The sequence below is a fragment of the Chinchilla lanigera genome, unplaced genomic scaffold (genome assembly GCF_000276665.1).
Source record: "Chinchilla lanigera isolate Chin_1 unplaced genomic scaffold, ChiLan1.0 scaffold00106, whole genome shotgun sequence".
In the NCBI taxonomy this organism is placed as follows: domain Eukaryota; kingdom Metazoa; phylum Chordata; class Mammalia; order Rodentia; family Chinchillidae; genus Chinchilla; species Chinchilla lanigera.
Genome location: NW_004955507.1, coordinates 1,853,601 through 1,864,910, shown reverse-complemented (window position 1 = coordinate 1,864,910; position 11,310 = coordinate 1,853,601). Strand labels below are relative to the sequence as shown.

General features: G+C 41.1%; 1 pseudogene; it reads right to left on the bottom strand.

Annotated features, from left to right (window-relative positions):
- Positions 1–217: 217 nt before the first annotated feature.
- LOC102029540 lies at positions 218–671 on the bottom strand (annotated as a pseudogene).
- Positions 672–11,310: the final 10,639 nt, after the last annotated feature.

Below are 11,310 nucleotides of genomic sequence, written 5' to 3'. Positions count from 1 at the left end.
CTGGAGCTTTAGTTGATAATCTTCTACTTTACTCCTCCAATTTTTTTTTAACTTTACATTTTAGATTATTTAGAGCCACATTTGCATATGTTTAGAGAATATTTACTCTAAAAGATGACAAGACATCTCCCCCTCAGTGAGACCTGGCCTAAATACATTTGCTTTACTTACAGAGCAAGAGGACAACATTAAATATGGAAGCTTTCGATTTTTGGCACTAAAAAATGGTCCACACAGGGCATCCTTCAAAGGCTACAAATAAGGATTCACCTAGCTTTTCAGCAGTACAAGCCTGACTGAAGTCTTCTGGCTTATTTGCTTGATATTCATATTTTATACCTTGAAATTTCATTTTGATGGCAGTCTTAGCACTCGCATAGATTACTCTTCAGAGATGCTAATCCTGGGGTCCACACCCACAGACAAAAAAATCGAGTCTTCTGGATTCCTTGATTTCAACGCTTGTATCGCATTAAAGCATAGCAAAAATCTTTTTCAGGAAGAATTCACTCAAAGTGCATGAAGGGGTCAGAGATAGTCATATCGATATTTCTAACCAAGATCTCTGTGTTCTTCAAGGATGATGCAATTTTTGTCTGCACTGAGACAAAAAATGACAGGCTGCTTTTTTTCTTGATCTCCTCTGGTGTGAAGCATTTCTGAGCTTTCATGTCATAAAGTAATGTAACATACTTCGCCAGGAATTACATTCCTGAGACCATCTTTGCCTCTGTGGTCTCAGGGATGTGGGGGAGAGAGCTAGCGGGCTCTGCCCAGGCGCTGAGTCTGCGGAGCTTCCCCCTTGTGCGAGACTCCTCCAAATCCTTATCTAGCTCCACCTATATTACCTTCTAGGACTGGGAGTATTCAGGGTGGCATGGGAGAGATTGCTATGTTTTGTATGGGTCGGTAAGAATTTCATCAGACTACAACGTTTAAGGATGTTAACGTGTCTAAAATCCTTGTCAAGTGAAGAAACTTCGGAGGAGTTGAGGTTGGTTAACCTGCAGAAGGGAAAGGGGGACATTGAATATTCAAGAGTCTAATGAGGAAGAAGCAATAATCTTTTAAGTCATTTCAGAGAATAGACAAGTTTGTACAAATGAGGTGAAGAGGCAAGGGAACAGAGTTCAGTCTTAGGACATACTGTACTTTCAGATAAGCCTTTTCAAAAGTGAGGTGAGTTGCACTGTGCTAGAGTTCTCAGGTTCTCTGTGCTTGTGGTTCTGAGCACCTATAACTTTGTTCCAAGGAGAGCCCTTGGCCACTGGAGCAAAGTACTGTCATATAGAAGATTTCTGTCACACAGAAAGCACCTTCCAAAGCCTCTTTAGCCAAGGCTCAGCTACCCCAGTGACCCCAGGCCCTTGTCTTTGTGAGGAACAAGATTCTTTGTTCAGTTCACAACCCTTAGCTTTCCAGAGTGGGCTGGGACTGTGTCTGAAGTCTAGGCTTTGAGGCTTTCTTCTTGCTTGGTATCTCTTCCTTTCCTGTCCAACCTCTCCCCAGTCCCCTTTCTCTTGTGTTCTGGGGCACTTTTTAAGTAAAATACTTGACTGTGAATCCTCATGTCAGGATCTGCTTTTAGGAACACAGTCTAAGACAAGTAGAGAGTCATGATGTAGTTTACAGTTTTTTAATCCACCCTGGCTTCTGGAGGAGAATGGCCCACAAGTGTCAGAGGTTGGTAGTCCAGAGAGGGGTGAAGGAGGCTTTCTAGAGTACCACTGCTCATGCAGAAAGAGGAGAGATCTAGGTCTGTTCTGAAGATAGAGTTGTAAAGGTTGTTAGGGAATGAATGAAAGGGAGGGATGTAGGATGTCTCCTGGATTAGAGGAGGACACGGAGAGGCAGAAACCTCCTTACTGGGTGAGAAGTAGAACTTCAAAGGCCTTGTGTCCATTTGAAAACTCATCTTCAATGACCAATTTTGGCAAATGAAAAATAGCCATGACAGATGGTTACACACGAGAATAAATACAAACACAGGGGACATACATCTGGACTGCAGCTAGCATGCAGAAGTCATGAAAATTGCCCAAACCCTTTTTGAGTTATCTAATGGGGTGTTCCTATATTTTGCTCCTGTAGTTCCCCACCCACTTGAATCCAGGTCATGTCTGGCATGACGAAATGCACAGAGCTTTTGTCTAGGTGGAAAGTGCTTATGTAAGAATCATGTTCATCTTGACTTGGTTATGTTGTACTCTTGGGCTGACTGGTCAATTTTTTTAAGAATAGATCTTTATCATTATCATCATCATCATTGCTAACATTTACCGAGCACATACAACATGCTAGGTACTTTGCTTGGCATGTTGCATATATAACCTCATTTAATCTGCACAACAATTCTGAGGTGTTGCCCTTATATTCCCCTTTAGGAGCCGAAGCCATCAAAGCTTAGCTATTTACCCAAAGTCAAATAGCCAATGAGTGAGTAAGTTGGGATTTGAACCAGGAACCCCATATCAGATTCCAACTTCCAGTTGTATGATAAACTGCCTGAAAAAGGTAAATCCTCTCTGGGGAGCCTTACAGCTTCTGCCTACACAAAACTCTTGTCCCTCAAGGCTGTCATGCCCCAGGACAGCAGTGCCAAGTTCTTATTTTCCTACCTTCCTGTCTCTTGGCCACACGCCCACTGCCCTCTGTCCCCACCCAAGCCATTGTCCCAGTTTTTATGGCATCCATCTGGGTCTGTTCTTCAAAGTATGGCTACCTCTCATCACACTTATCTCTTTCTTGGTCCTTAGGGACAGAACCAGTGCTTAAGAGATCTGTACCGCAGAGACTCAGGAATTTCCTTAGAGATGACCCCATAGTAACTGTTTTCAGGGCACTTAAATGTTCATGAAGTACTTGCTACATGCTAAAAAAACTGTTTGCCAAAAGAGAATAAAAAACAATATTCTTGACCACAGGAAGCTCATAGTTAATGTCAAACATGTCCTGGTGACACAGAGATAGAAGGCTGCTCTGTATAGTCTTGTATTCTCAGTCTCTGGAAACCTTAAGACTCCCTTCTATTTTAAGAGGAGATTAAGGCCAGAAAAATTGCTGCCCCAGTGAAAACAGCCAAAGTGTCTGATGGTAAACGATTGGCTAACTCACTAATTTATTATTCCACACAATGAAACATTCTTGCAAAATTAAAAATTGAAAAAATCATCTAGAGGGCTAGGGATATAGCTCAGCGGCACAGAGCCTGCCTGGCAAGTACAAGGTCCTGAGTTCGATTCCTAGTACCCTCCAAAAATTGCAAAAAATCATCTAGAGTCATGTGAGTTTCATACTATGTGGTGAGGTGGAAAAAAGATAATATGATATTTTGCACACAATGATCTTATTTATGTGAAACTAAGATAAATTGCTTGTATGGTTAATAGTGATTATCTCAAAATAGTGAACTTTCTGGTGATTTTTGTTTTCTTCATAATAGTGGGTAATAAACTTTTTATTAAAAACAACTTATTCAAAAGCATACCTGAAAGGGCTACATACTCTGGCTCTGGCCACATGACATTCTGGAAAGGACAAAACTATGTGGAGAAGAGAAAGAGCAGAGGTTGCCAGGTATGGGTGGAGGGAGGCAGGAATAGGTGGAGCACTGAGGATTTCTAGGGCAGTGAAACTTCAGCTGATACCGTATGGTTGGTACGTGTCATTTCACATTTGTCAAAATTCAGAGTGTGTACAACAAAGACTGAAGCCTAATGGAAACCATGGGCTTTAGCTAACAATATATCAATAATCGCTCATCAGTTGTGTCACAAGTGTACTACATAAATGCCAAATGTTGAAGAGAGAGGAAACTGGTGCAGGGGTTTGAGAATGAACTCTATTTTTCTGCTCAATTTTTCTGTAAGCCTGAAACTTTTCTACACACATAGTCAATTAATTATATTTTATATTACATATCTGCATTACACATCTTATATTAATACTTATATTGATAGATGAAGCTCTAATTTATTTAATTGCTGTATAGTGTCTCATTATGTGAATATATCATATTAAAAACATTTTAATATATAGGGGAAAGCATAAACAAAGTGTACCACTACCACAAATTAATGCAGTCTAGGTTCCTGCATTTGCAGAAATCATGCGGATCAGCACATCTGAAATGCAATGGATGAGCCTGACTCTCGGAAAATCACCTTTGTAATAATGGTATCTTTCTCACCAGGTGGGCATACAGTAAACATTTTTTGAATAATGCTTTGTTTGGAATATACCTAAATAATGTGATAGCTGGGTGTAGTGGCACATGGTTGTAATCTCGGTACCCTGGGAGGCTGGAGGCAGGAGGATTCTATGTTTGAGTCCCATCTAAGCAAATCAGCAACTTAGTAAAACCCTGTCTCAGAGAAAAAAAATTGCTGGGGATGTAGCTCAGAGTGCAGGTCCTTGTTTCAATCCCCAGTACCCTCTCAAATGAGGAAATCGTTGTAATACTAAATGAAATAAATAACATATAGGCGTAATATATATACCAATACATATACCAGTTCCCCATGATGAATGTATTTATTGCTTATTGCAAACATATACTAATAAAAATAAAAAGAACACTCTACAGTATAACATAAAACACATACACACATGCAAAGTACCATGCTGTAAAGACAAATATAAAACTATTAATGCTATTTTTGGATTGTGGGATTATGGTTATTTTCCACATTTTCTGTACTCTGTGTAAAGAATAAGCATTGATTTTATAATTTTATAGTTATTAACAAAGGCACGAAGTTCTACTGAAGTAGAAGTTGGAGCTGTATCATTGTGAAATTGTCAATTCCTTGCCCAGCTTTGTTGGTGGAGGCCCTCAGTAACCTGTGAATAACCCACCCTACTTTGCCTAGGCTTCTCACGAGGCCTCAGCTGGCCCAGCAGCCCTCTGTTCCAATAACCATACCCCCTTGGTCTCTGTAGCACTCTGGTTTGGTTTTTGATGCCTGATACCCACAACGCAATCACAGGATTGTCTCTAATTATGCCTGCTGTGATATTATGGGATTGGATATAAATATTCTTGCTACACATGAACAAGTTTATTCCTGTCCACAGGGATAAACATGTGGTTGCAGTACACCCTTTCCTAACTGAAAGGAAGGAAAAATGTCATTTAACTGGAGGTGGAAAGGGAGTAACATAGGAGGTTTCAAACAATCAACTTCTTGAAAAGTCATCTCAGCTTGAGTGTGGCTAACAGGACCATTGTTCTCGGAGTCACAGGAAGGGGCACAATTGTGTACAGCTTTATAGTATACCTGAGGCAGGCAGGCAAAGAGATCCCAATTTCTCTCACTGCTCTGGGTTTGGAATGAAGCTCAGACAGGCTGGCTCAGACCTTCCCAAGTTCTAGTGCATTTGGATTTCCTTCCTTGCAGAGGTGTCCATATCCTCACCCTTTGCCTTCACCTGCCTTCCAGCTTCAGCTGTCCCATATCTCCCAAGACTTCTGGATGATTCCACCTCTCTGCCCTATTGTACCTTAAACCAAACTCAAAACTATTTGCTTTTAGATGCCCAAAGTCAGGCTTTCTCCTGACTTTCTACTCTTAATGACTCTTAATACTCAGTGCCATGATCCTGGTCAGCTATAGGACCATCTTTAGCCACCTTTTACTGAGGACCTGTGTCTCAGCATAAGAAAAGTCTTGCTATGCTTTCCTCCGTGAGTATTGCCCAGATCTAACACAGTTCCTGGTTCTCAGTGATTAATAAATATTTGCTGACTGACTGAGTCAATGAATGAAATAGCTTCCTTTCCATGCTTCATGGTCACCTCCCCAGTTCCAGCCCTTGTTACTTTACACCATGACTATTACAGTAACTTCTTGACACTAATCTTTCTGGGCTCCAGTTTGTCCTGCTGCCGCCACCAGACAGGTTGCTTTTACATGCCACCTCCATCACACCACTCCTTGCCTAACTTTTGTGACTCTTCGTTGTCAGCCACATAGAATTCAAACTTGTAAGCTTAGCTTTCAAGGACTCTGCACTCCAGCTGCAATTTACCCCTCTTTCCTGTAACTTAGACTATTACAGAGGGTTCCTAGGCCCTTTGTTCTGTTCTCATATATCTTGCCGTTGACCATCTCCATGGCTGTGCCCTGGACATTCCCATAGTCTGGACTGACATTCCAATTTCTATTTGTTTTCAAACTTTATCATTTTTCTGAACCTGGCTCATATCCCTTCTCTTCCTTGAAGCTTCCTCAGATCCTTCTGGCCCTGGATTCCCATGATCTAGGATTTATTGTCTGTGCTATGGTTTAATAATCAGTCCATGTTTTCACACTGAGATATATCCACAGCCCCAGACTTTAATTTTCTTTTCCTTTTTTTTTTTTTTTTTTTTGAGAGAGAGAGAGGGTCTCATTAAATCATGAAGCAACCCAGCTGGGCTCAAACTTGCGATTGTCTTGCCTCAGCCTCCCAGGCTGTTGAGATTATTCACCACCATGCCTGCCTTGGTTTAGCTTCTAGCTAGACTACATCATGTGACCCTGCAGGGGGGACTTCTCTGTCTTAGGAAGTTTTTTGCTCGAATGCTCTTGTGCTTCATCCATTCCCTTTGGCATCACTCCTCACCATGACATGTGATCTAGGCTGACAAATCCCCTTGTCACATTGATTATTTCAGGGACGACTCATCATGGTCCATGACCCCAACTAGTCCATCCAGTCTCTCCGCAGTATTTGCCTCATAGAACCAAGCTACTGGGGAGTGATTTCTTGCTTCTGGGTTCCCAGGGGTTGAAGGGTATCAGTCTGGGAGCATCTAGTTCCCCTTTAGGTGGAAAAGGCAGTCTGGTCTGGAGTAGAAAAGGATGTGGTCAATATTCAGAGAAAAGCAGAGATGAGAAGAGAGAGATCTGATGATGACCCTTGGGTCCCTGGGTCAATTTTTCCTAGAAACTGGTTTACCCTTGACATTTTAATTGCCAAGTCAACCTACTTTGTTCACTTGGACTAGTTTGAATTAGTTTCTGTTATTTTAACTGGCAGGGGCCAATATACCTCACTGAAGGAATAAATGAATTCCTTTTACACACTCATGTGTGTGCCATCTTATGCCTTTATGTACCTGTATTTCTAATGAAAAATTTCTGATAATATGCTACTAATTATTTTAACTAATTTTGAAAATACAGGAAAATTTAAAGAAAACATCATCTATATATAGTAATATTATCTATATTTCTACACCCCTAAGCTACCACTATCTGCATTTGGCTTGCATTTTTTGTTTAATCTTCTTTTTCTGTATATTTTTTCCCCCTTCAGTATTGGGGATTGACTCCAGGGCCTCTGGCAGACTAGCTAAACACTCTGGCACCGAGCTGCATCCCAAGCCCTTTTATTTTTTACTGGATCTTGCTAAACTGCATTCCTGTAGGCTGGTCTTGAACTTGTGATCCTCCTACCTTGGCCTCCCAAGTAGCTGAGATTATGGGTGTGTGCCACCACAACTGGCTCTTTTCTATACTTTTTATAAAGCAATGCCTTTATACCATAAGTTTAGTTTTATATTTTGCTTTTCTCTGGAATCATTATATTGTAAGTAGTTCAGTGGTTGCCATCTTATATTCTTCAAATTTGTTTGAACTAAGGGGGAAGGAGGAAAGGGACTGGGGGAGGAGGAGGGGAAGAGGGAGAGAGAGGGGGGAAATACTAGGGAAAAGACAGAGACACCAAATAGAATACATGAAGTACGAATAAAAGATAACAGAAATGATGCTCATTTGCTTTCATGTCCACTCATGTTTTATCCTACCTGGTTCCAGAAAAGATTTAAGGCCTGGCCCTAGAGCAGCTCTCCAGTCTCTTTCCAGCGGTGGTGGCTTTGGGGCTGCTGTGATTCTGTGTTCCTGTGCCTCTGAGGCTGAGCCAGAACTGGCTTCTACAGGCTGCAATACAAGATGACCAATTCGCAATCCTAGCAGAATCAATCTATTAGAAACTAATGAGGCACAAATAGTTCATGCACTTTGAGGCTTATCTGCCAAATGAGATAAACAGGACTCAATCAGCAGGGAAAATCAATGATGCAAAAGTGCATTTCAATCTAGTATCCTTCCCCCCGGGATGCCCACGACATCACATTCTATTGTTTTGATGCTTCTGTGGCAATTCTGTCTAAGCTTCTGTAGGCCAGTCCAAGAGAGCTCCCTCACCCAGGGTTTCACACCCCCAGAGCCTGGTGAATGCCAAGATTTGGCAGCCAAATTTGAGAGGCCTGGGCAGCCAATATGAACCAGTGAGGATTTTCTGTTGTATAAGCAAATTAACCTCTGTTTCTAAATCACTCTCTACCAGGTGATGTAATTAGCAAATTACATGATTGACCTTTCCAAAAGAGAACAAAACACAAACTTTATTCACATTTATAAAACATACAATATAGGATGGTGATTTTAAATTCCTATCTTTTTTTGTGGCACTAAGCTTATTTTACCTTAAAATACTAGCAAGATATAACTATCATGAAAAAGTTGCAAACTATGAATAAGCAAAAGCAAAAATGTAAATCATTCCTATTAAATTTTATTTATCCTTGCCAAATTTCTCCCCATGCAGAATTATTTTTAAAACACAACTGTGCAATACTGTTGTTCTATAACCTATTTTAAAAAGTTGCAATATATTGGAGCAGCCTATTCTAAGGAGGGTAAATCTCCACTAGTGATGCCCTATATATTTGGAAACCCACTTGGTCCTTAGGAGGCTTGACTGCAATGAATAATTTGGCTCAGGAAAGTAGGGAAAGGATCACAGGGATCTGAGTATGACAGGTCTGGCCAACCAGCTAGCTCTCAGGCAAACACTGGAAATAAGCAACCACCCAAGTTCTCCCAAGGGCTCATTAGGATAAACTCAAGCGTGGCCAGAAAACTGAGGACACATGTTGAAACCTAGGAAGACTCAGGGTGAGGTCACCCCAGGATCCTGGAAAGCCTATAGATAATGTGGAATAGTTGACTGTCTCCTCAAGGGTGAGGACTGGATTAATTTTTGCTGGCCCCAGTATCAGGAAGTATGAAAATTAAGTAAGTAGTTGTTGAATAAAGGAATAATAGTCCTACTTTTTCCTATTCACCCTTCCAGTTTTAGATATTATCTCCACTTGGAAGCCTTCCCTAATCTACATCTCTACTCATCTCCTCTACCCTAAGTCCTGGATAAAAGGCCTCTACTGGGACTCACACAACTCAACCATAAAATAACAAATAATCCAACTTTAAAAGACAAAATATTTGAACTGACATTTCTCCAAAGAAGATAAATGGCCAATAAGTACATAAAAAGATGCTCAATATCATTTGTCACTAGGGAACTACAAACCAAGACCACAATGAGGTACTGCTTCAGACCCATTAATGTGGCTATAGTAAAAGTGATTGGACAATAATGAGTATTTGTGAGCATACGAGAAATTGCAACCCTCATACACTGTTGGAGTGAATGTCAAATTGTGCAGCTGCTTTGGAAAACAATCTGGCAGTTCCCTGAAAAGTTAAATGTAGTTACTGTCTGATCCAGTAATTCTGCTTCTAGGTATATACCCAAGGGAATTGAAAACATATGCTTGTACACAAGCTTGTATGTGAAGATTCATAGGAGCACGGTTCTGAATAGCCAAATAGTGGAAACAACCCAAATATCTATCACCTGATGAATGGATAAACAAATTGTAGTGTACATATATTGAATATTATTGAGCCATGAAAAATAACAAAATTCTTATATATGCTACAAGGGCAAACCTTGAAAACACCATGTTAAATGAATGAAGCTAGACACAAGAGATAGTGTAAGACCACATTATTTGAAATGGGCAGAACAAGAAAATCTATACTGATAGGAAGGATATTGGTGATATTGCCATGGACTGGAAGGAGAGGAGAACTGGCAAGTGATTGCTAATAGGTATAGAGTTTCTTTAGCAGTAAAGATGCTCCCAAACCATTATGAATATACTACACATCATTATATTATTGACTAGTGCATCTACTACCTGGCCTTCCCTCTGTGTATTTGTCAGTCTTTCCCACAAGACTAGCATTGCGAGGGTAGGGCTCTATCTTCATTTTCTGTTTCTGCATCTCTGAGTAAGAGACCTGGGGCAGAGTAGGCACATGTTACTAGCTAATTGATCAGCTTCAGAGTTCTTCCTAGAACCCAGGACCACCTGTCTAGCTCTGCTTCCTGTTCTTCATGAGCTTTTGGATATTAGCGGTTCTGGAGCAGGCCAAAGTGTAGGCCTCATCCATCCAGCATCTACAGGGCAGACTGTGGTTTGAATATTAGTCGATGGAACCACATTACTTAACTTACTGAACCTTGTCCAGGCGTCACACTGTGTCCAACTTGCCACTGATACTTTGGGGTCCTTACTTTCTTGTCTGATTGGAGGGCTTGCCATTCATAATCCTTCTCTGGAGGTGACACCTTGGGCTATCTAGAGTTATAGAAACCTGGTTCTAGCTTGGCTTCTGGTTCTGCTCTACTTCTCTACAAGATCAAATGAAGAAGTCTTTGGTCTTTTTGGCCTCAGGGATGAGAAAGCTATCTCTGTCCAGTTCTGTGTTGTACAAGTGCAGTTGTCCTCACTCCCTTGGCCATGATTTTCTCAGGTTATTTTCTCCTTATGGACAGAGCCAGGCAAGCATCACTCAGAGTACCAATTTAAAGAGGGCTCCAGACAGGGAACTTATTGAGAATAGGTAACTCCCAGAACTACCTACTCTCACAGACAGTGTATGTATTCCTGGATGAATCCTTTGGCTCAGACAGGTGGAAGCAGGTGGTAGGATCCCTAAAGAATATGCCCAAGTGATTAGAGAGAACAGCCAAGTACTATTCAAGGCAATGAACTGAGGTAGATAAAAAATCTAGACTTTGCCAAGTGAGGATGGGGCAAGCAAATGCAGTGACAGGCCAGGCCTGCTAAGTAATGCAGAGGCTGAAAGCTGATGGGGACCACAGCCATCCCCCTTCTGCTCATCCCCTCAGCACATGACGTCTCTCACATCTGCATCTCCGAGTAGTTCACATCCCAAGACACTCATGTGACTCAATTTGGTCCTCTGAAATGACCTCCTGCAGTGAATTCTTCTAGTCACAAGCTTTCAACAGCTTCCAGAATGTCATTCTCTTAACGCCATTGTTGTTGATTTTTTAACCTTGTTATGGCTTCCTTAGTTTTGCAAGGTAGTTGCCTCATTTCTGAAATCACTGTATTTTTCTCTCATTCCATTCAGAATGATCCCCTGCTGTCTTGCACCTTCTTGC